Source organism: Phyllobates terribilis, unplaced genomic scaffold (assembly GCF_046119375.1).
Source record: "Phyllobates terribilis strain yellow unplaced genomic scaffold, ASM4611937v1 Scaffold_1__5_contigs__length_1240528914, whole genome shotgun sequence".
Lineage (NCBI taxonomy): Eukaryota > Metazoa > Chordata > Amphibia > Anura > Dendrobatidae > Phyllobates > Phyllobates terribilis.
This window is the reverse complement of record NW_027362761.1, coordinates 834,081,064-834,106,854: the sequence shown is the minus strand read 5'-3', so window position 1 is coordinate 834,106,854 and position 25,791 is coordinate 834,081,064. Positions and strand designations below refer to the sequence as shown.

Below are 25,791 nucleotides of genomic sequence, written 5' to 3'. Positions count from 1 at the left end.
ACATTGTTCTTCCACTGTACAAAGCACTGGTCAGACCACACTTGGAATACTGTGCTCTGTTATGGGCCCCAATATATAGAAAGGATATAAATGAGCTTGAAAAGGTACAAAGGAGGGCAACAAAATTAATAAAGGGAATGGAGGGACTGCAATACCCAGAGAGGTTGGCAAAACTAGGACTATTCAGCCTGGAAAAGAGAAGGTTGAGGGGGGACATAATAAATGTGTACAAATATGTTAGGGGACAGTATAGAGATCTTGCCCGGGATTTGTTCTAAAGGAGGGATATTACGGTAACAAGAGGGCACTCACTAAGACTGGAAGAGAAAAGGTTTCAGCACCAGCATAGGAAGGGGTTCTTTACGGTAAGAGCAGTGAGAATATGGAATTCACTGAGTGAGGAGACGGTAATGTCGGATTCACTACACCAGTTCAAGCGGGGACTGGATGCATTTCTAGATACCAGGCAGATTTCAGCATATACTTAAAAATAAAATAAAATAGTAGGTTGATACAGGGATTTATTCTGACTGCTGGTTTCAGAGTCGGGAGGGAATTTTTCCTCAGGTGAAGATTGGCCAAATCATTTGGGGTTTTTGCCCTCCTCTGTATCAACTTTAGCAATTACAGAACTAACAGGTCGAACTTGATGGACGCAAGTCTTTATTCGGCTTTACAAACTATGTTACTATGTTACTGCACTTATGAAGCCAGGTGTACGCTTCATGGCTTCAGAGGAGTGCACTGCGCATGTCCAGAAGTTTTGGAGATAGGGGAGGCTGAGGGCTGCTGCTATTAGTCTGGGAGGGGGCCAATATTCATGGCCCATTGTCAGCCTATCACTAACAGCCCGCAGCCTTTGCTGGTTATTAAAAATAGGGGGGACCTCCCATCATTTTTTGGGGGGTCCCCCTTTTTGATAACCATCAAAGGCTAAACAGACAGCTGTGAGTTGATATTAATAGCTTGGGAAGCTTCATGGATATTGGCCCCTTCCCAGAAAAATAACACCAGCCCCCAGCTGTTGGCATTCCCTCAGCTGGTTAGTAAAATTAAGGGGACCCCATGCCATTTTTTTAATTATTTATTTATTTATTAACAAGTACAGTAAAATGCACACCCAAAGTAACCTTAGTTCACTGCCTACAGGTGTTCCAGCAGCTGGAAACTCCAGTAACTTTAAAGTTTCCCTTAAAGACTTCCTTAAGTTTCCGGGCCTCACAGCTGCCAGGAGACCCGATGTCTATGAACTCTGGTAACCTTTAAGTTTACCTGAGCTCATAGCCACCAGCTCTCACAGTTGCTCGAGTGCCAAGTGCCAGACTCACGGTCACTCATCAGTCTGACACTGGCGCTGCGCAGCATGATAACAAGCTGCTATGAACTCAGTAAGGTTATCTCAGGTCACAGCGACACTGCTCTCATGAGAACTGGGCTTTGTGAACTGAGATAATGTTACTGATGTCACCTCAGTTCCCAACAGCCTGGTCTCGCAGAGAGCAGCGTGACACCCAGCAGTTGCTGCTGCTCCAGTGTATGGAGCTGCATTCTTTGAACGGAGTTCCATACACTAGAAGTAGCAGAGATGAGATTCATCGTAGGACCTCATTATTATGAATTATCTGTGGACAGGTGAGGATTACTTTCATTTTATATTTTTATTTTTATATTAATAAATGGGAAAAAGAGGGTGATTGTCAGGGACTATTTTATTCAGTTAAAGGACTTCTTTTCTGTGTGTGTCTTTCTTACTTTTGACTATGGGGTACTAAGGCGTCTGATAGACGTTTCTCCATTACTGACCCCATGGCTTTGGTCAGTTGACATAAAACAGCTGAGTGAAAATAAAAGGGACCCCGCCCCATTTTTTTCTTTTATTTCTTTATTAGGTAAATACATGTACAGTAAAATAAACACTCATTGCACTAATTATATATCTCACTGACATATTTTTTACTATACCCACAGCTCGCAGCTGTCTGCTTAGCCTTTGCTTGTTATTAAAAATAGGGGGGGTCCAATGCAGATTTTTTAATTAATTAAATAACTAATAATTAAAAAAAAATTGTGGTTCCCCCCTATTTTGGATAACCAGCCAAGCTAAAGCAGACAGCTGGGGTCTGGTATTCTCTGGCTGGGATGGCTCATGGATGGCCCTCCGCAGCCTAAAAATAGCAGCCCTCAATCCCCCCAAAATGGCGCATCCATTAGATGCGCCAATTCTAGTGCTTTGCCTGGCTCTTCTGCTTGCCCTGGGGCGGTGGCAAGAGGGGTAACATTTTGGGGTTTATGTCAGCTTTGCAATGTCAGCTGACATCAAGTCCACGGGTTAGTAATGGAGAGGTGTCAGACACCCTCATTACTAACCCAGTAAGTAAAAAGTAATAAAGACACACACAGAAAAATGTCCTTTAATTGAACAAAATACTCCCTGACAATTACCTTATTTCACCTATTTATTAACATAAAATTTAAAATGAAAAATCACAGTATTCCTCACCAGTCCGCAAATAATCCATATGTCCCACTACAAGCTCCAACTCTGCTACATATGGATGCATTGCTGAGCGGTGACATAAGTAATGCAACCGCTCAGCCAGGCATCCAGGACACACTGAGCTGACTGTGAGAACACGGCTGCGTGTGACTGGCTATAACCTTAATTTTGTCACCGCCAGTCACACGCAGCCACATTCTCACTCTCAGCTCAGTGTGAGCTGGTTGCAAGGCAGAGCGGTAACATTTGTCACCATTCAGCAATGCAACCAGATGTAGCATAGTTGGGGATCATCGTGGGACATATAGATTATCAGCAGACAGGTGAGTATAAGCGTAATTTCCGCCACGGAAACGCTTATAAAACGCTTGGTGATAGGTCTGCAATGGTCCCCAATGATAATCTGCATGTGCTGTGCACATACTGCGGAAATTTCCGCTGTGGATTATCATTGCGGAAAAATCAGCAGCACGTTCATTAATTTTGCGGCATCACGGCGTTTTAGTCGCCATTGATTTGCTTTGGACCGCATAACATCCGCATGACTACATGTACACATGTGGATATTATGCGATTCAGTGCGCGGATGGTACCCAGTTCTGGAGAAGAGGAGACTCTCTTCCAGACCCGGGTACCATAGGACCTGTAGTTGAGCAAGAATTAAAATAAAAATAAACATATACTTACCTTCCGATGGCCCCCTCTCTGCTCCCTATGGTGCTGCTGGCTCTTCAGCTGCTCGTGGTGGTAAAAGGACCTTCCATGATCTGTCACATGACTAAATGACGTCAGGGAAGGTCCTTTTACACCACCGCGAGCCGCCGAAGACACCGGACGCACCAGAGAAGGAGACCGGGAGCCATCGGAAGGTGAGTATAATGTTTTTTTTTTATTTTTCACCATTTTTATTCTTTTTTTTACTATTGAGGCTTCATTTGCAGCATCGTAACTTGGTCACGCTATATAAATTCATGCCGGTTGCATGGATTTATATAGTGTGACCAAGTTGTCAAGCACTTTTCCAAGTGATGCTAAAATCACTTGGAAAAGCGTTTGACAACCCGCATGCGAAATCGCATGTTCAAAACGCTTCACAAACGCTTCTACCTGGCAGAAAAAATGCATGTAAAATCTACATGTGTTTTTTCTGCCAGGGGGATGGAGAAACGCTCAGAAAAAATCCGCAGCCTTTCTGCATCGTGGGCACATAGCCTTAAAGAACTTTTTTCTGTTTGTGTCTTTCTTACTTTTGATTACGAGGTTAGTAATGGGGTGTCTGACAGACGCCTCTCCATTACTAGTCCCTGGGCTTTGTGTCAGCTGACATCAACCTCAAAACTATTACCCCACTTGCCAACATAGCAGGATAAGTGGGAAGAGCCGGGCAAAGCACCAGAATTGGCCCATCTAATGGATGTGTCTTTTCTGGGGCGGCTGCGGGCTGCTATTTTTAGGCTGGGGAGGGCCAATATACATGGCCCCTTCCAAACCTGACAATACCAGCCCCCAGCTGCCTGCTTTAGCGTGGTTATCAAAAAAGGAGGGAGGCCCACACCATTTTTTGAAATTAATTATTTAAATAATTAAAAAAAAAATGGCACCAGGACCTCTCTAATTTGATAACCCGCCAAGATAAAATGGACAGCTGAAGGCTGCTTTTTTTTTACATACTGCTCTGACCAATCAGTAATCCCAATACTTGACATGTCAGTGATTGAGCAGGAAATGCCCACACCAGAAAGGCTTATTGAGTAACACGGACTTCCAGAAGTCTGTGTTCGGGGTCCGTACACGGACACTCGGTGTCCGGTACGGACCCCAACCAATACCGTTCGGGTTCGTCGATCACTAATATGGAGTTAAAAAGTAGAGATTCACTTTTAAGTCAGCTAAATAATGTCAGTAATCAAACCATCATTTACTTTCTGAGGTTAAACATGAACTACTGCGCATAATAATTCCTTCACTTTAGTGAAAGAAAAATGGGATTTTGCAAACTGTAACAAATTAAAATATAAAGTACATTAAAAAGTTGCAGAACTTTTACAATGAATATGCTTCATAATTTTAACAAAACTGAAAATCCCCTTGTGATTAGCATAAAATGTCTGCTAAGGTAAGCCATGCAAAGTAAATTGTAAGTGTGATTTCACAGATTGTGCTGCTACGACACACATTTAAAGTAGTTAATACAGGAACAATCCATGTGACAATTTTCTTTCATTGCATAATAAACAACATAATGTGAAAACGATAAAAATAAGTCTATGTTGTGCAGCAATACTATACATACAAAATACTTTTCAGCAAATATCAAACTGAAAACAAATCCTAACTCAAGCTTTCCAAATATTTATTCATGACCCTTTTTCCTAAAACAAGGACCATTTGGGAATGGCGCAAAACATGAGAAATCTGTAACTCTTTAGTGATAGGGAAAAAATCTGTTTTATTCTAGGATCAACAGCAGTTAAAAACATCACAACAGATACTCATACTCGCTACAACAATCACGTTTTAGAAAAAAATCGTAATATTTGACTGGAAAGCATAAGCCAATATGAATATTTGTGGTGATATTTTTACTTCCTGTTCATCCTGAATAAGGGCTTGTTCAGACATGCTTACTGTATGGATGAGCACACTGACCAATGACAGTTTTTTTTCAAACGTTCAAACGGACAAAGTGCCATACAGATGTCACATGGACATAAAATACAAGTATGGCCGACATATGATAATATGGATGAAAGTTGAATGATTTTTCATATGCTAGTCTGACGAAGAACTTGAATTAAAAATTTCCCTATTCCACAAGAGTATTGTATTTCTCTTTTTCTATGGAATAGACCAGTTAAGGCTTGCAAACCTCTTGTGGTTTGTAAACCTTTTATGGCTTGTAGACGTTTTATAGAACTTATATGCCTGGTATGTTTACAAGTGCATAAAAATTATCAAATTTTTTCTGTGAATACACAGTCCCTATTGAGGTTTTTTGCATATTATAGGGGTAGTCCAAGAGTTTAAGAAATGTACAAGTGCATAAAAATTATTACATTTTTACTAGGACCACATAGTCCTTAATGGAGTTTTTGTATATTATAGGGGTATTCGAAGAGTTTAAGAAATTGAACTGATCACATGAAATGTTCTGAAAAAATAAAAAATATTACTTATCTTAAATTTCCCTAGACTACAGTTTTAGTGGTCGCACTTCGTCTTTTTGTATTTTTCTGAATATCAATGGCTCACCAGTCGAAGGTCATACATGCTAGCATCACTGTTGATGTTAGTGATAGGCTACAGTGGTCATGTGTCTGTACAATGAAAGAGAAGTGCGGGACTCAATAGTTGAGAAATGTTTGCTCGAGTTTTTTAAAAAATTAACATTTCCTGAATTTAGTTTAATTTCTCAAACTCTTGATCAGTCCCATTAAGCTTTTATGATTTTGCCAACTTTGCATCACCGACTATTGTATAGGCAAATAGTAGAGATGACTGAATCTTTTCAAACCTAAATTCATCAGCTTTGACAAATCTTTCCCAAAAATTCTATCAGCAGCAAATTGATTTGCAATGAACCACAAATATTGCAAAGCATCAAACTGCCTTGAAAAGACGGGGTCCAAAAATCTCCTAATAAAAATAATTTTAAAGAAAAGATGTGGTACACTCTGAGTATGTCTAATCTCATTCAAGCTCTTTAACACAGATACAGCTTAATCTAAGTGAGCTCATCGTGTAAACGGATGGCAACCGATGGTAACTAACAGCTTGTTTAATAATACACTTCACGGATAGACTCTTCATACTTTTTAAGATTAAAAAAAAAGATTCAAAAATTATCCCTCTTAGTCCTTTGTCATCAGGCCCACTGTCCTCTCTTTGCCTGTAAGTCCACAAGAATGACTGAAGCGTCTTGCATGGAGGCCAATAAACAATAATCCTGCCTAGGTATGTGGTCCTCGCCATGCCTGGTTGACCATGCAATTAATAAATGAGGCACAGTGGTCCTGGACTTGACGATGACCACCAATTCTTGTGTCACTGAAATTGTGTGTCCTATCAACTTTTATGTTGCTTTCTATTCCTAACATGGTGACTAGACCGCAAGAAACAAAGTCATGGTTTGATGCCTGGTTTGATTACAATGTGAGTTTGTGATGAAAAATAACACTGCAATAGTCTTTTATATTCCTAGTCCTGTACAGGGGCCAAATCATATGCAGAGTTCAAACAGGGAATGTCACGACAATTGAAACACTGTTTTTGCAAAAAATTAGAATTTGTTTAATGAAAATTGCAGTAATGGAAAAACAAGTTTTTTGGCTTGAAACTTATTGCAAGGTTTTGAAAAAAACTTCTATCTTTTGTGCCCAGGCCTGACCAAGTGCCTAATCCTATTCAGACTCCTTCCAGGGGAATGCACCCCAGTTGATGCCCAAAAAATGTTTCATTTTCCCCAAAAAAGTATGACAAAGGTGATGGTAAAAAATATTATTTTGATGGAATCCCAAGAAGTTTTGCTTGAGAAAAATGATTGACTTGTGTTCCCAGCCCAGAGGGAATTCACCACAGTTGATGCCCCAAAAATGTTTATTATCATTAAAAATGATAGTGAAAGTGATGGTAAAGAAAATTGTAATCATGGAAGTAGTGATGAGAATTGATTAAAATGATGGTGAAGCAGATACAGCGGTCTTCCATCAAGACTGAGAGTACATCATCATTTTACATAGTACAATCTAGGTGGTAAAGTATCAATTGTGGTGCGTTTGGACGTGTGGAGTTGAGCTTCCACAAAAACACTTGACTGGGTGCATGTTTTTTGGGCATGCACATGGAAGTCTCTTTTCCCTGCATGAGTCTTCATTAGATCTTCAATTGTAAATCACTGCAAAGTCCTTGGCAGGGAGGGAGGAGCAGAGCAGCTGGGTGATGAATTGAAGAGGAGATGGGGCTGGGCTGCCAGGGACTTTGCAGTGACATAGAATTGTAGTTCTAATGATTATTCATGCAGGGAAAAGAGACTTTCTGGTTTACATAGAGCTTAAAAGGATTCAGCTAGTCTATTTTTAATCATGCAATGTCATAGACTCAATGGAAAAGAGAAGAATAAACTGAGTAGAAGGACAAAATGAGCAATTGAAAAAAAACAGTGCAATATATTATGATAATTGCAATACATTAAGAGGATAAAAACTTTGATTAGAGCGCTTCTTTGAATGTGCTTGTCCATATGAGGAATACTGCAAAAATACAACAGTTTAGTTGAATTACATTAGTTTTTTATAGAAGTTTTTCTTTTTAATTTAACCCAGTCCCTTCATATGCTGTAATACATGTAGAACTATTTGTAGTTGTGTTTCGATATCAACCGGTCTCTGATCTGACAGTGGGCTAGAATAACAGTTTCTTTGGCTATCATAAAACATAACTGAGTTTATAGACTATTACACTGCATTATAATATGTTAGGCGTTTGCTGGATCTGAAATTGGTTCAGAATCGTCAGTGGATTCTGTGGTCTCCCATTCCGGTCCAGCTGGGGCAGATGCTGCTCAGCGTCGTCATCAGTCCCAACGCCTAGCTGGTGCACGAGATGTACAAGTTGTCTCTTGGGTCTTTGTTCCTAGTAGTGTGAAGCATAGGTTGCGGAGGGGAACAGGGCTACTACAGCCTAAGTCAAGGATTAACTGCACTGAGCATGCCCGTGACATGGCGGACTGTGATTGGTGGTTTGGTGTCAGCTGATCCGGTGACCTGGCACCACCTGATTGGCCGAGGGTGACGTCATCAGTAGTGCGACCAATAATGCGACGGTGGGCAGGGCTTATTCTTTAAATAGGCCGCCCACAAGCATGGAGGCGCGCTCTGATCATTGAGCTGAGGTTGTGTTACTGTGTGGACGCTTGTCTATTTGGGCTCCACGTGCTCTCTTGCTGCTCTAGTTTCGGACAGGCAGGTTTAGCTGGGGATAGGCAGTCTTAGCTGGAGGGAGGCAGGTAGTTCCATTTGACAGTCTGGCTCCGACAAGGGGGTCGCTATACACCCCGAGCAGACTGCGGACTCCGTATTTCTGGCACCGCCTGTTAGCCACGAGGAGACATACTCCACAGTGCGGTAGCACACCGGCTGGGAGCACGTATACGCCGGTGTGAGTCACACACAGGTCCTAGCGCCTGCTGCGTAGCCTCTGTTCCATTAACAGGGCTACGGCTACATTTTTTGTCGCACATCTCTCGTGCAGTTAACGGAGATAGTGCGAATCCCTTTTCCCTTCCCGGTGTGCAGTAACACTGGAGGGATTTATATATTAGTGGGTTGTTTTACCTTCTTACCCGGAAGGTGTTTGGCCGCAGTCTTCCAGGCTGCATCGCGGACCCCGGGTTCGGTTGCTTTCCATTATTAATAAAGTTGTTTGCAGCCATCCCCTTAACAATAATCAGCAATGAAAAATTTTGTGCAGATGGAAAATAGTTTTTGGCTCTTCTGGAATTTATAGATTGAATATTTGACATTCATTTAATGCAGCTTAATATAAAGTGTAACATTTTCTCCTGGTTTACGGTCATAATATAGAGTGTTGACGTCCCCCTCTGGTGACATGCTGTGAGACATTGTATGCTGTTCATTTCTTCTAAAGAGGATATGTCACAAGAGAAAAACTTCACTTTATGTGAAATATGGACTTGAAACAGCTACAGCTATTCGTTAGCGACTTTCAACATTGACAAATGTTTTGCTGTAACAGTATTACTAGTGTGAGAGTAATATAGCGATCTTTGTAGTTTCTATACACAAGTAATACAGGTAAAAAGACAAGTCTCATAAAAACTATGGCATCTTATGTCAATTGTGTGTTGCCTGTAACCATAATATCTAGTAACTTGTATCTGTTTCAATTTATGGATAATAAAATCTTGAATAGCAATATTCTAAGAATACAATGGATGATCACTGATAATTCAATATCTGCATAAATCTACATATTTCCCTATTGTCAGTAGATCTCTTCCAGACTCCTTTCTCTTTTAGAAAGTTGATGTATGGCCATAGTCAACCTATTATCCCTGCCTTTTCTTGCAGTGCGTTGGTGCCTGTGACATGCATGCTCCTGCAAAGATTTTAGTGTGCAGCTTCTCCTGGGTTTTTATGAGCATTATGTTATGATCTGCTACAAGCACTAAGGAAAGACAGGAGATCTGTCCCTACAATCGAACTAAACTGGATCCCTACGATGTGACGGGGAACCTGATACTGCGATCAGACCCGCTAAAGTCCTCGGCTAGTCTGTACGAAGACCTATAGATGCAAGGGAGGAATCCCTACAAGAACTAGGGACTGGGATAAAGTTGGACACCTCCTAGCAGAAATTGTAGCAGTCAAAGACAAACACACAACAAAGAATATAGAGGTCCGAAGACATAGCAAAACTAACAGAGAACGGTAACAGAGCACCAAGCTAGCTCAAGAGTAGTAAATAATATGAAGTCCAGCAAGGCCAGAAGGGCGGAGCCGGATTAAATAGGCAAAAATGGTCATGTGACCAGCAAACTAGAAAAAACCTAACAGGAGAGTTCTAACAGTACCCCCTCTTCTAAGAGGATCCTCCGGATCCCCTAGGACCGGGCTTATCAGGAAACCTCCTGTGAAATGCTCTGACAAGTCTGGAAGCAGAAACATCATCCGCCCTCACCCATGAGTTATCCTCGGGTCCGAAACCCTTCCAAGCGACGAGATACTGCAAACTCCCTCTATACCGTCTAGAATTTAGTATGCGGGAAATTTCATATTCCCCGTCCTCCACCACCGGAGGAACAGTGGCAGAGGCGTCACCAACCGACACATCAGCTTTTTTCAACAGAGAAACATGAAACACCGGATTAATCTTCCAGGAGGTAGGAACCTCCAACCTAACAGCAGATTGGTTAACTATCTGAAGCACCTTAAAGGGCCCTACAAACTTGGGACCCAATTTTTTCGAAGGAATCCTCAATCGCAGATTCTTAGAGGACAACCAAACCATGTCACCAATAGCAAACGAAACCTCTTGCCGTTTCCTATCAAAGTACCTCTTAGATTTTTGTTAGCCTCCTGAAGATTATCACGCACATCCATCCAAACTCTCTCCAAATCACCGCAAAAACTCTCCTCCTCCGGCACAGCCGATACCAATTTGGAGAATGACCCAAAAGACGGATGTCTCCCAGAACAACAAAAAAAAGGTGAACACCCAGCAGAAGAGGATGTATGGTTGTTAAGAGCAAATTCAGCAAGTGGCAGAAACTCAGACCACCCCTCTTGATTGTCTGCCACAAAGCAACGCAAGAACTGCTCAACATCCTGGTTCTTTCTTTCTGTCTGGCCATTAGACTCAGGATGATATCCGGATGAAAACGACAAATGAACTCCCAACCTGTCACAAAAGGCACGCCAAAAACGAGCCACGAACTGAGGTCCCCTATCAGAAACAATGTCAGTAGGAACACCATGTAGTCTGACAATTTCCTTGACAAAGGCCTTAGCGAGTGTCTTAGCGCAAGGCAGTTTGATGAAGGGAACCAAGTGACACATCTTGCTAAAACGGTCCACGACCACCCAGATGACCGTGAAATCTTCAGAGGGGGGAAGGTCAGTAATAAAGTCCATAGCCAGATGTGTCCAAGGTGCACTAGGAACCTCCAGAGGGCAAAGCAACCCCGCAGCAGGAGCATGCGAAGACTTAGATCTAGCACACACAGTACATTGACGCACCCACTTAATGACTTCCTTCTGCCATCCAGGCCACCAAAAACTGCGACCCACAAGTCTCTTGGTCTCAGAAATTCCTGGATGACCAGCCAACCGAGACTCATGACACTCAACAAACAAATCTCTCCTAAAGGTCCTAGGCACAAACAACCTCCCATGGGGAGTGTTAGATGGGGCATTCTCCTGAGCTTTAAAAATCTCATCCTCCAAAACGGAGTCCAAAGCAGCAATCACAACACCTTCTTGTAAAATGCTCTCCTCCTCCTCCTCAGCACTGACCATAGGAGAAAAGCTGCGAGACAAAGCATCCGCTTTAACATTCTTGGTACCCGGGATGTAAGTAACGGAAAAATTAAACCGCGAGAAAAAAAGTGCCCACCTAGCCTGACGGGCATTCAAGCGCTTGGCAGCATCAAGATAGATCAGATTTTTATGATCAGTGAAAACCTGAATGGGAAATTCAGCACCTTCCAAGAGATGACGCCAGTGTTCAAATGCGAGTTTAATAGCCAGCAATTCCCGATTACCAATATCGTAATTAAGTTCAGTCTCAGAAAATTTTTTTGAAAAAAAGGCACAGGGATGTACTCCATCCTTGCTTTCCTGAGACAACACCGCACCGAAACCCACAGAAGAAGCATCAACCTCAACCAAAAACGGCCTAGTCACATCAGGCTGCATAAGGATGGGAGCAGAGGTGAACCTCTCCTTTAGAAACACAAAAGCTTCAATGGCCTCAGAAGTCCACTGAACCGCATTAGCACCTTTCCTGGTGAGATCGGTCAGTGGTTTGACAATAATAGAATTTTTTTTTATGAATTTTCTGTAATAATTGGCGAAACCCAAAAACCTCTGTATCGATTTCAAACCAATAGGCCTAGGCCATTCCTGCACAGCTTGAACTTTAACCGGGTCCATCTCAAAACCTTCACTGGAGATAATGTAACCCAAAAAACTAATTCTCTGTACAGCGAACTCACATTTCTCTAGCTTAGCAAAAAGCGAATTGTCCATTAATAACTGTAAAACCTCACGTACGCTCCGCCAATGAGACTCCAGATCAGGCGAACAAATCAGAATGTCATCCAAATACACAACCACATTTTTGCCGATCAAAGGTCTAAGGATGTCATTAATAAGATTCTGAAAAAATGCTGGAGCATTGGTAAGACCAAAAGGCATAACCAGATTCTCAAAATGACCCACAGGAGTGTTAAAAGCAGTCTTCCATTCATCACCCTCCTTCATGCGCAACAAATTGTATGCCCCCCGGAGATCAATTTTAGAGAACCACTTGGCCCCCACTAACTGGTTAAACAAATCAGGAATCAATGGCAGTGGGTAAGGATTGCGTACAGTAATTTTATTAATCTCACGAAAGTCCAGACAAGGACGTAAACCGCCATCTTTTTTTTTAACAAAAAAAAATCCAACAGCCACAGGAGACTTGGAAGGCCTAATGTGACCGGCGGCCAAGCTTGTCTGTATGTATTCCTCCAAAGCCTTTCTCTCAGGAATAGTAAGATTAAATAAACGACTTTTAGGAAGAGTCGCTCCAGGGACAAATTCAATGGTACAATCATAGTCTCTATGGGGAGGCAAAATTTGTGACTCCTCCTCAGAAAAAACTCTCTAAAAATCCTGAATAGGTACAGGTAATTCCCCTTTTTCCACCGCAGCAATACGTCCGTTACAACACTTGTCATAACATTTAGGGCTCCAGGACTTAATTTCATTGGTAGACCAATCCAGTACAGGATTATGCAATTTTAACCAGGGCAACCCCAATATTACTGGAGAAGGCAAATTATTCAATACTACCAAATCCAAATTCTCTTGATGAATACCATTAATAGTGAGGGGAAATTCACAGACCTTGTGAGTAACACTCTTCATGGGAGAGCCATCGACAGAAACCACAGCAATAGGGGATGACAAAGGTTTAGGTTTTAATTTAAGTTTTTCCAAGAATCCCCCATCAATCACATTCAGAGTAGAACCACAATCCACAAATACCCGAAATTCAATTAATTCTTCCTGAGCAGTGGTAGTAGCAGATAGGAATACCCCCTTAGAATTTAAACAGGCAATACGGGCATAACTGACCATTTTTTTTTCTTTGTTCATACGAAGCACACAGTTCTTAATAAAATGACCAGAATTTCCGCAATAGAAGCACAAACCTTCAGAAAGCCTGCGGTCTTTTTCCTGAGAGCGGGATGTCAGCGCCCCAATCTCCATCGGCTCTCCTTTGTCAGCACAGACCCTCTCAAGACTCTGAGCTGACATAGCAGATGATTTGCTCTCATTAACCCTTGCACGCAGTCTTCTGTCCACCCGTATAGCTAATTGCATAGCCTCCTGCAAGTTTCCGGGTGTGGGATAAGCAATCAGCAAATCTTTAACCCTTTCACCTAGCCCCGCCAGAAACAAACTTTTCAAAGCTGAATCGTTCCACCCCACCTGGGCAGACCACCGACGGAAGTGAGAACAATACTTTTCCACATTACCTGATCCCTGCCTCAAACGTCTCAATTCAGAGTCAGCAGATGAGACACGATCAGGATCATCGTACAACAAACCCAAAGCAGAAAAAAAACTATCCACTGATCTAAAGCACGGATCACTAGGTTGGAGAGAAAAAGCTCATCCCTGAGGATCCTTGCGCAAAAGTGACATTATGAACCCTATGCGCTGTGATTCATCACCAGAGGATCCGGGTCTTAAACGAAAATACAATAAACAAGCGTTTTTAAAAGAAAAAAAATCTTGTTGTTCACCAAAAAATAGATCAGGCAGACATACCTTTGGCTCTACCAAATGTGCTCCAGAACAGCTACTCACGTGTTGTTGGAGCTCGGCCACCTCCAGAGAGAGTCCCTGAAAGCGTTGAGCCAAATCTTGAACCGAGACCATGATGGAAACTGGAGGTCTTTCCTTAGAGAAATTTTTTTTTTGGGCTGGACTTACTGTTATGATCTGCTACAAGCACTAAGGAAAGACAGGAGATCTGTCCCTACAATCGAACTAAACTGGATCCCTACGATGTAACGGGGAACCTGATCCTGCGATCAGACCCGCTAAAGTCCTCGGCTAGTCTGTACGAAGACCTATAGATGCAAGGGAGGAATCCCTACAAGAACTAGGGACTGGGATAAAGTTGGACACCTCCTAGCAGAAATTGTAGCAGTCAAAGACAAACACACAACAAAGAACATAGAGGTCCGAAGACCTAGCAAAACTAACAGAGAACGGTAACAGAGCACCAAGCTAGCTCAAGAGTAGTAAATAATATGAAGTCCAGCAAGGCCAGAAGGGCGGAGCCGGATTAAATAGGCAAAAATGGTCATGTGACCAGCAAACTAGAAAAAACCTAACAGGAGAGTTCTAACACATTAGGTCTGATTCTATGGCTCCTCAGCATAGAATTTGGAATTGTCTTTGTGAGGATGTAGCAAACTTTAGCTTGACATTTAACAGGCTACATACCATAATATAATAAGCTGTACCTTGAAACCTATTTGATATCTAAAATGTCAAGTTAAAGTTTGCTGCATCTGTAATTTTTCTTTCTTTTGATTGATGTTATCTAGCCATAGTACCCTGTCCAAAGCATTATTGAAAATGTTATTACCAGAACCACTGCCTGTAGTAAGTAATCACTTGGTGGATAGCAGTTACAGAAATATAAAAGAACACTGTCATAATGTCTGCTAGGTAAGGAGACTGGTGAAAATTAGAGATGACCAGTCCAGTCGAAGTTTAGGTTCTGGAACTTGACCCGAACTTTAGTCAAAAGTTTGGTTCAGGTACCAGAACTTTAGCCAAACTTGAACCACAACCCAAACTAATTGAAATGTATGGGGACCCGAACTTTGTAGCTGTAAAAAACTTCTCTTTCTTTTGCTATGCAACGGACTTCCCCCAGAACTCTGAGCATTGCAGCGGACTTCCAGGAGAAGTTCATATTTGGCGTTTAGCGCTGGACACTAACTGTCCGGTACGAACCCCAAGTTTTTAAATTCAGGTTCGCTCATCTCTAGTGAAAATGTTTTATGTGACTGGTGGTGTCACGACTCTGTTGTCGGGTATCCTGGGGCCAGGGCCTCCTTCACTGTCCCTAACACTAGGGACACCCTTTCTGGCCCTGTACACCCTGTACTTCTGAAGGTGAAGATACCGGGGCCTCATACATTGTCTGAGCTCCTCGATCTGCCCCCAGTCTGTTCCCTTCTCCCCCCAGGGAAGAGGGGAGTAGTAGTGTTTGGCAGTACACCAACCAGACTAACAAGGTGATACAAACAGGGCTAAATGAAAATACCAATCATACCATTGCATGCACAGAAACAACAGAGGTTAACATCAGGGAGTGTAGGATGGGGAAAAAGCAAAATAGGAGAAGAAGAGGATTAAACACACCTAAACCACACAATAGTCTTTGCTTAAATCCTCTAAATGCCTTCTCAAACAACAACTCTCCTCACACTCCAAGAACCATGCAGCATAAGTTAGCTCTGTCAATGACTCCAAGCCAAAGCCCAGAATATATAGGAGCAGGGAGTGGCTAACTCTGGACAGCGGAGAGCCTTAATGCAGGTAAGCTTCCAGAAGAACACAGCTGAGCAGATTAACCCCTGCACTGCTGAAATAAACCTGCAGCATTTAATATGAAGGTAAAAGGCTTCTAGTAAGTGCAGGGGTGGGAGGAATCAGGCGCTGCTGTCTTCTGGCTCCTCTCTGTCATGGTAAATCCATGACAGGTGAAGATTAAAAAAAAAATGAAAAAGCAAAATATCAAAACCATGTATAAAAAAATAAGTACATATTGGCAGTACATGCGGTGCAAAAAGGACAAAGGAGGTGATAAGAGATATTTTGCTCTCCACAATTGAAAGTATATATACATTTATGACAAATAATCTTAAAAAATAAAACAATAAATTATATAGCAGATCTGCACTAAAGATATAAAACGATAATATTAAAGTCATCCCGTTTATAAAACATAAATAACAGACCATCCTTACACAAAAACATTCCCACACAAAACAGTAAATCAGTAAACTTGTTATGCAGCTAATTAAATACTACAAATGCATAAAAAATGTTAATTGTTTCAACAGCATCTTCTGATTGATTGTCTCTGATATGCCATTATTTATGGTAATGCAACAAAAATATCTAACCTTTCCTTATCTAGTAGTCGGAATATTAATTTGTCAACAATATTGACTCGCTAACCATGAACTTTTTTCATTCCTTCATAAAGGCAGAAAGATCCTTTAAACAAAAACTTATCAACTAAGTAGTTTTCCACAAATAGCGTTTTCCCTATACTGCCTAAACATGTCATATAAGACTAGCAAGTGTCTAGGTTAGAAAAGGGGAGAAAGTTTACAAAACAAGAGCTCTCTCACACAAGCAAAAATTATCTAGTGTGACACAATCAGTTCGATTATGTAAATGAAACAGAGTGTCAGTTTACTGTGATCTGATTCTCCCACATGATAGAATTGTATCACAGGTGTGGAGAAGATGGAACACTTAATTTCTCAATCTTCTCCATTGTCTGTGGGAATCGGGCTGCACTCGGATGACGTCCAAGTGCATTCCGATGTTTAACACGCGCCCATAGACTTGAATGGGTGTGCGTGATTCGATTTGTGGAACTACTCGCAGCGTGCTGCAATTTATTTCTCATGCCAAATTGGCATGAGAAAAAAACACTGACCAGCACTGCCCCATAGTATAATATTGGTCCGAGTGCAAGCCGATAAAACATCAGATAGCACTCATCCAAGTTATATGCTTGTGTGAGCCCTAAATCAATAAATCATCCATGTTTCATTTATCACTACTCTGCAAAAATCTTGAATATAATCATCGACCAGAAACAATATACACTTATCATAGCAAGAGGTAAACCCTACTGTCAGACCCATACAAATCATATTCATATATAATTGATGCACCTTTAATATGACACTCATACTCAAACTAGACTTTTTAAGCAACACAACCATATTACAAGCTCTACACTAAAAAGACACAATAAAAACATGTTTTCATGATCTAAGATAGATGAGTTATTGAGCTTTACACATTTGTAACATTTTTATGCCTTCAGGGAATCTTAAAAAAACAGACGATGCAACATTGGGAAAAGTTGAGATATGTAGTTATATTGTAGCTTTGTTAGTGTATAGATCTGTTATTTTACATTAATGTTCAAAAATTGTAAGATGAACATCTGGGAATCTGAGGAAATTGTATTTATGTTTCCACAATGTAATAGCAACTTCCATCAAAAAGAAATGAGCATACTGTTTGTATACATGTCTAGGCTCTCTGAGATCTCTTCGACTCTTTAACTCACAATTGAAAATAGAAATAATACTAATTTAGACATCAGATGAAGACTTCGCTGGAGTTTCATAAAAATAACTAATATTTTAATGATCTGATTATCTAGCATCCCTCCTAAAGTGCTCTAATTGCTTCCAAATTCTTTATTGTCTATTGCTACATTGGGTTATAATTTGAGTTTTGGTAATTAAATTTTGTGTCTACCATCTAATAAGCATAATTATTCTCTTATTACTATGGTAGAAGATTTTTACACTCAGTAGTTTAACTCTTTATGTTCAGCTTATAGATTTTTCAAAGGCTATGCACACCATTGTACAAGTTTTTTTATTGTTATTTACTTCCTAAAAGCAAAGTTAAGCAACTTTCTATGTAGCCTTCATTACATTTTTTTACTATTTTGCTACTTATGCATTTTAACTAGTTTAGTGCTTTTCAAAACTGAATCTATCAGAACAGATGATCTTGCTGCTGATGACTCTCCTCTTGCCTCCTACCTCTCAGTGTTGAGAACCTATCCCAGGGAGGCAGAAAAAACATGATACAAACAAAGTGGAACACACATGAAGATTAGAGATGAGTAGATCAATTTGAGGAGTTGAGTTCAAGTCAAATTTCCTGAGTTTCTCATGAATTCAAACATTTAAAATTCAATTTGCGGTTTGCAAAAAAATAACCTCCGCAGCGCCGTTTCCCACACTGTTGAAGGATTAGAGAGTGGGCTAATGTCTTTTTGCATTGCTGTGTGCGCTTCTCCATAATGCCCTGCAGCTATAATGGTTATCAGAACCTGAGCTATCACAGATCAGCGGTTCCCAGTGGAGAACAGTTTGTATGTCAGAGTCGTTCTCTATCTTCAGAGTTACAGTGTAAGTCTCTCTATCCAGTATTCTGTAAGCTCTAATGGTCAGCAGGGTCCTATCTCTCTCCTGTAAGCTCTTATGGTCAGCAGGGTCCTATCTCTCTCCTGTATTCTGTAAGCTCTTATGGTCAACAGGGTCCTATCTTTCTCCTGTATTCTGTAAGCTCTTATAGTCAGCAGGGTCCTCTCTCTTTCTCTCCTGTATTCTGTAAGTTCTTTTGGTCAGCAGGGTCCTCTCTCTCCCGTATTCCGTAAGCTCTTATGGTTAGCAGGGTCCTCTCTCTCCCATGTATTCTGTAAACTCTTTTGGTCAGCAAGGTCCTCTCTCTCTCTCTTGTATTTTGTAGGCTCTGATTGGTCAGCAGGGTCCTCTTTCTCCTGTATTCTGTAGGCTCTTATGGTCAGCAGGGTCCTCCTTCTTTCTCTTCTGTATTCTGTAAGCTCTTTTGTTCAGCAGGAGCCTCATTCTCTTCTGTATTCTGTAAGCTCTTATGGTCAGCAGATTCCACTCTCTCTCTCCTGTATTCTGTAAGCTCATATGGACAATATATTCCTCTCTCTCTCTCCTGTGTTATGTACGCTCTTTTGGTCATCAATTTCCTCTCTTTCTCTGTCTCTTTCTCCAGAAGAGTGTAAGCTCTTATGATTAGCGGGGTCCTTTCTCTCTAATCTCTTCTGTAATGTGTAAGCTCTTATGCTAAGCTGGGTCCTCTCTCACTACTTAAGATTGTAACTCTTATGGTCAATGGGGTTCTTTATATCTCGCCTGTAAAGTGTAAGCTCTTATGGTCAGTGGGGATCTCTTTCTCTCACCCTCTCTCTTCCTATTCTACAGGTGTGTTTGCTGAGCAATTACAAGCTTTATGGTAGTGAGATTCGCACCAATTTATTCACCACAAATCTAATCTTTTGGGAAAGTCCGGCAAATTTGATTTTCAAAAGATCCACTCATCTCTAATGAAGAGAAAATAAATGCAAGATAAAAGCTGTGCTGATGTAGGAGCTAATAAAGTCATCAGCAACCTAAATGTGCACAGACCACACATCCAGCCTTTATTACATTGAGGGATACTCCCACAAGAGAAAAATATGAAACTTGAATCAGGCTGAATATCATGAAGTCTGAAAACTAATGAAGAAATGAAGATCGCAGATTACAACTTACTGCAATATTATTTACTAAAGGAAACCATTAACATTCTGTAAGTAAGAATTTTAAATTATTTTTTTTCCACGTCAAACGTGTCCATAGCCTTTCAGTTGTTTAAAAAGATTTTATTCACTACAGAAGAATTTTAAAGAAGTTTAGTAACAGGGCCACAGCTTTACTTCTTTATATCTTCTTTGGACTAGAAAGATCCTTAGTCAAAAATAGTGACTTTTATTAGAAAGGACAATTGTCTTACAAGAGTCTTTTGTTGCCTTTGTTCTTGTGTGTCTGAGTACAGTACAAATTGTACTTGTGCGATTTGGAAAAAAAAAGTGGCTAGCACTGACAAAGTGTCAGATTTCACTTAAGAAATGAAAGAAACAGAGATTATTATCTTAGGACCAGGAATAAATTGTGTTCTTCGAACTTTTAATTCACAATGGATCCTCTCTGTATCTCAATGTTAACTGCTGATCTTTTATTTCTATTCGCTTTTTTTTTCAGCAAGATTCTGTACGAGTTTCCTACACTTGAACTTTTTGTTGTTTTAAATTAAAATTGTATGATTCCTTGGAGGCAGCAGTCTTCAAATCTATAACAGTTTTACTGACCTTTTCTTTAATATGTGTTTCTCATATTTTTAATTCTTTTCACTTGCCCACTTACTTTCGATAGTAAAAAAGTAGCACTTTGTATCCACAGGTCATACTTGCTCAAATATGTGCTGTTTGTGAAGATTTGTACATTTATTGCATGACAGACATGAAAATCAAATATAACATTTATATTAAAATGTTATACTTAGCCGGGAGACAAGCTAGTGAAGGCTGTCATGAAACTATATGTATTTATCTCTTAACATTGACTGCATTTTTAATAGCTTTTCTAACCGGGAATGAAATATATAGCATATATGTCTAGGGGTGCAAAATAATTAAAATTTGAATCAAACTTGGTGAATGAAATATCCTCTTAGCATTCCACAAACCATTTTACCAATGCCTATTTAAAAGGGTGTTGTACTTCTTATAGTGTCTCTGACATGAAATGTATGTGAGGCTATGTAGGAAAATGCATCACTGCAGGCAGTCATTTCCTCATAGCATCAATGTAGTAATAACTAGTGGGTGTTTGTAAGGAATATGATCTGTGTTTCATCCTTTGCTTGTAGCCTATTGTCTGCCTCTTAGTCCTTTATGTATTTCCTGTTTCTTTAAGTAATACAAGTTTACTCGAGATGATTAAGATGATGGGGCAAAGAAAACAGAAAGGCTTTGGCTGCTGAGGAGGTAAAGGAGGTCAGGATTTGGGATGAAAAGGCCTGCAAAGAATTGATGTCTGAACTGAGAGGGAGATTGAGCTAGTCTTGGAATATGAAGCAACATAGCTGCTTAGGCAATAAGGCTAAATGGTTAGTTCTGTGGAGTTTGCTGTAGATGTGAGAAATAACTTGCTAACAGAGCCAGTGTGGTGTGTTCATACCCAAGTTTGTCTGTAACTATGGCTTACTTGGTGGTTAAGATGGACCCATTTGGGTTAATAGATGACTGCATTGAGGTTTGGTTACCCTGTAGACCTTGAGTCTGTTCTGATAGTAGAGTCAATGTCTAGGCTGGACTGGTATTGTAGTCTGGGCTGATTTCTGTGCAATAGACAGTAGGATGGACGTGAGTTCTTTAGATTCAGCGTCAAAGTGAATAGGCTTCCCTAGTGTTGGTGTAAGTGGATGTGGAGTGGACCTAAAGTATAGCCTGACTGTTATATAGAAAGATCTCATCCTAGATGGAACACCAGAGGTGTGGGCAGAATGCCTGAGTGCAGTGTCCTGGTCAGAGAAGCAAAGGCCTTAAAGAGAAGAAAATCAAAAGAGAGTATGGTACTGAATGTATGAGAAAATGATCACCTATCATACGGTAGAGACTGAGGGGATGGTGGAAAACTCTATGAGATAGGTATCCATGGCCGACATAACACCATTACTAAAAAAATCTCTAAACCCATTCTGCTCTGCAAATAACATTTTGTAATCTCCCCTTTATCTTCAAACTTTTGTAATGCATGGTCTACTTTTGTGTAATATGCTGTTTTTCAGATAACTCTCTTCTTGCAACTATACAATCTAGTTTTCGCTCTTTACACTCTACAGAAACTTTCCATTCTAAATTCTCTAATGATCTACAATCAGCTAAACCTAATGGTCATTATTTTCTTCTGATTCTTCCGGATCTCTTTACAACATTTCATATAATGTCATATTACCACCCCCCCTCTATATGCTCTGCTCTACAGACCTTGAGGACACTGCTCTACTTGTTCTTTTTCTTCCTCTCTGACCTCTTTTTCAGTATCTCATTTGCTGACAATTCTTCCTCTCCTCTTACACTTACTGACAGGGTTTCTTAGAGTTCAGTCTATGTTCCCTCTTTTCTTTCTTTACAGTCCCTATAAGACAAACTACAGATTTGGTTTCCAGTACCATCTATATGCTGATCACACGCAGTTATACATATATTTTCCTGACATCAAACCTGTACTACTACAAAATACCAGTTATTGTCTGTCGACTATTTTTAACTTCATATATTTCCTTTACCTGAAACTGAATTTTTCCAAAATTGAACTTTTTCTGTTTGCAATCTCTACAAACCTCCCAGGCAGTATGCCCATTGTCTTGGGGTTATATATTCCTTAATTCCCTTTATCCAATCACTCACACAGTCATGTCCCCTGCACCTCAAAATTATCTTCAGTATACAAGCTTTTCTTATTTTTAAAACATCAGGAACGCTTAGTGTTGCTTTAATTCATTCTCTTCTTTATTACCACAACTGACTATAATTGGTCTTCTCTCACAAAACTTTCCCCTCTCCAATAAATTCTGAAAGCAGCAGCCAGGCTAATATTTCTGTCCAGCACAACACTGTGCTAGTCATAGCAATGGTTGCTCATCCGCTATAGAATATATTATAAACATATCACACTCACTCAAAAAAGCTTTCCACAGTGCTGCATCATCCTACATCTCCTCTGTCATTTCTGGCTACTTCACTTCTCATGCTTTCTGTTCTGTTAATGATCTAAAATTAACCTAAGACAAACATCTTCCTTAGCCCAAACCTCCGATTTCCATCTCCAAGACCTTCCTCATGCTGCAGCAATTCTATGGAATGCACTACCCAAGACAATCTGGTTAATTCCCAGTGCCTAGTTTTAAGTGTTCTCTAAAAACATACCTTAGTCAGGCCTATCAGATGAACATTAATCTAACTTTTCTCAGTTCTTTCTTCCTACATTATCCTCAGAATCTTCTCCCACACGTTAGCACTTTGTTTCTGAACATATACAGATACTGGCTGGTGACTGATCCAGGCACCTTTACATAAATACTGGATACCATTATTTATTATATACAGGGTGGGCCATTTATATGGATACACCTAAATTATATGGGAATGGTTGGTGATATCAACTTCCTGTTTGTGGCACATTAGTATATGGGAGGGGGAAAACTTTTCCAGATGGGTGGTGACCATGGCGGCCATTTTGAAGTCGGCCATTTTAGATCCAACTTTATTTTTTTCAATGGGAAGAGGGTCATGTGACACATTAAACTTATTGAGAATTTCATAAGAAAAACAATGGTGTGCTTGGTTTTAACATAACTTTATTGTTTCATGAGTTTTTTACAAGTTTATGACCACTTATAAAATGTGTTCAAAGTGCTGCCCATTGTGTTGGATTGTCAATGCAACCCTCTTCTCCCACTCTTGACACACTGATAGCAACACCACAGAAGAAATGCTAGCACAGGCTTCCAGTATCCATTTTTTATGATGCTGCACATCTCGTTTCTTGATTGTGTGGTGTGGTGTTGGTGATATCAACAGAAGTTGATATCACCAACCATTCCCATTTAATTTAGGTGTATCAATATAAATGGCCCACCCAGTAGATGGCTGGACCATATGATATCAGCACTTTTTACCTTTTGTGTCACCCCTATTTCCTCATAGATTTTAAGCTCTTGAGAGCAGGTCCTCCCTCCTCTTATTTGAATTGTCAATTAGTCTGTTGCTATGTAATGTCGGATACTGTTTGCATCTGTACTCTCTGAATTCTAAAGTGCTGTGAAATATGTTGGCACTACATATCCAAAAAAACATAATAATAATAATTATTCTTAATTCTTATAATTATTATTACTACTATGTAACAATGTAACATGGAATTAGTGTGGTCGCTGTAAGAAAAACAGATATGAGCAAGCAATTATCTGAACCAGTGTCGAAGAGAAAAATAAAAAATCCATAAAGACATCTCCAGAGAGGGGATATATCACATTGAACATATGTGATTAATTATAACTGGGGAAGTGAGAAACTAATTATAACTGGGGAAGTGAGAGAGAGCTGACACTTCAACCTTCATTGAAATAAGTTGCCCCCTATCATGAGCAGGCAATAACAGGTAATTACAGCAAAGATCTGCTATGTGAACCAGACACCAAGACTGGGATTAGTTAATGCAGAGGTGGAAAACTACATTTCATGAGCTTCCTCTGTTCAAAGAACTGGTCCCCAGACTTTTTAGAGCAGGTGGTCAGTGTTGAATTTTGGGGTTTACATCGATCTGATATTTATGTTAGATATATTTTCAGTGTCGTAGCAAAGGGACAAACATAATGCATTCACTTACATCACCATTGGGACATTCTAAACCCTCCAACTTAATATCTGTCCGGTGGATGATGCAATCAATGCCATGTTTCATCTCTATAGAAGGGTAAAATTGTGATAGGAAACACGACAACTATATCTACTGCTTGGGACTTCCAGGGGCAAAGATATCCTGAAAGTTAGGGATATCATAAAATTATAACAGACCTAGCACATCCCACAACCAGCCCCCATATGAGCTCAACAAGGGGAGTTTTATGGACGTAACCTTGATCTAATAAAAAGCTGAATTTGGGGTTTTGTATTTTGTCAGTACTGGAAGGTACAGTTTGCTGTAGTTCTGTCCGTTTCCCTAAGGAGTTCCTCCCTCTGCTAAGCTATTTGCCATTTCCGTCACACAGGTTTAGTAATTTTCGTTTGTTATCCCTTTTATTTTATGTAACTGTATATACCGTACTAATTTTTTCCCATTTTGTATCATCTTTGTATATTTTTCTTATAAACACTGCCTACCTTTCCTGATTACATATATAAAATTGAATAGCTCTGTTCCTCTTGCTCTGTTAACCACACACCTGAAGCCCGACACTACCTGTAATGGGTGTCCAATTGGCCAGCATAAACGATTGGTGGTGGCAGCTAGTAGTTCCTTTTTGTTATAGTGGAGTTGGCAATGACCGCACTGGGGTATATATATATATATATATATATATATATATATATTGCATGAGCTGGAATCGGAGGTGTACATACCATACACTCACTGTGAGTTGCCCAATAGCTGGCCTAGTAGTGGAAGCAGCCACGGCTGCATCCATCATGCGTCGGTCAATTGTGTAATTGTCCTGACGATAAGAGGCAGAAGAGTTGTATCTCCTTGACAAACTGGTGATGGCGGTGGGATCTACATGATCTTTCCAGTGTCATCCATGACAAACTGGTGGCAAGAAATGGGATCTGTGCAAAACAGACAACCCGTACTGTTTAAACGGAGATGGATGTTAGCTTTTTTTTCAGAGTGAATGATGAATTTGGGAGGTATGGAAATGCGAATCAGCAGCTTTTAAGTGGAAAAAGGAGCAAATTTCTGTGAAAAAATATGATTGAAAGTTAATTATATATTTGCTTGTACAATTGATTTATGCAAAGTTTGTTGAAATGACAATGACCATCTAAATAATGCATAAAAGCAGTCATTCTAGGATAACAATTCAATCAGTTGTCGTTAGTTACCCTGTCACAAACATTGTTATATTACAAACAATTGTGTTAGCTATAAATGCTTTGCAGAATCTTTGAAGTATGTAGCGAAGAAAGTTGTGCCGCTCCAACAGGGAAAAACACATTAATAAACTCCTTGGTTACAACGTGAGTGATGGACTGCAATACTTAGCAAAGCTAATGTCTAGTAAGAACTCTAAAGTTATAATTGCATTATCTGATGTAGCACATTATGGCTTTCAAAAAGTGACAACTAAAATCCACAA

General features: G+C 40.2%; 1 protein-coding gene across 3 annotated transcripts in view; it reads right to left on the bottom strand.

The window, feature by feature from the left end:
- Positions 1-25,791, bottom strand: part of CCSER1 (coiled-coil serine rich protein 1) — a 1,466,148-nt gene that overhangs the window by 542,845 nt on the left and 897,512 nt on the right. The window lies entirely within an intron of this gene.